Below are 482 nucleotides of genomic sequence, written 5' to 3'. Positions count from 1 at the left end.
CTGAGCAAAGAGTCCCTGTAAGACAGACAGTTACAGAGGACAGCCAGAAAATGGACTGTCAGTTGTTTCACCTGTACAGATCTCTGCCGACATCATCCTGGTTTTGAGCAAAACCTCGGTCATCATCAGTGAAGCTGAAACCGGTTCCAACCTAGAAAAACAAGTAACTCTTCCTCAGTCAATATTCATACACATTAAAAATATTATTATATAATAATATTCGTGTAATTAGTTTGTAGCATTTTTGTCTGAGGATGAATAAGTAATACCTACTGGATTGTCGATGTACAAAACCGAATATCTCTTTGTCCAGGCGTAATCCCTCAAACTGACTATAAAAACACAAAATATGAGTTTGTTAAATATAAGTTGACAGTGCATATTTATGTATGCTGTGGTTGTACCAAATCAGGTCTTACCAGTCATGTTTTTATCCACCACATATGGTCCGTGTTCTACAAAGAGGCCGAACATGGAGGTGC

General features: G+C 38.2%; 1 long non-coding RNA gene across 1 annotated transcript; it reads right to left on the bottom strand.

The window, feature by feature from the left end:
• Nucleotides 1-71: 71 nt before the first annotated feature.
• Nucleotides 72-476, bottom strand: LOC121938699. The gene is made up of 3 exons (XR_006105349.1): nucleotides 420-476; nucleotides 274-332; nucleotides 72-151 (listed from the first exon to the last, which is right to left on the bottom strand). It is a non-coding gene; the product is annotated as an uncharacterized LOC121938699 (long non-coding RNA).
• Nucleotides 477-482: the final 6 nt, after the last annotated feature.

Source organism: Plectropomus leopardus, unplaced genomic scaffold, assembly GCF_008729295.1.
Source record: "Plectropomus leopardus isolate mb unplaced genomic scaffold, YSFRI_Pleo_2.0 unplaced_scaffold31086, whole genome shotgun sequence".
NCBI classification, from domain to species: Eukaryota; Metazoa; Chordata; class Actinopteri; order Perciformes; family Serranidae; genus Plectropomus; species Plectropomus leopardus.
The sequence above is the reverse complement of the archived record's forward strand: the minus strand, read 5'-3'. Positions and strand labels throughout refer to the sequence as shown.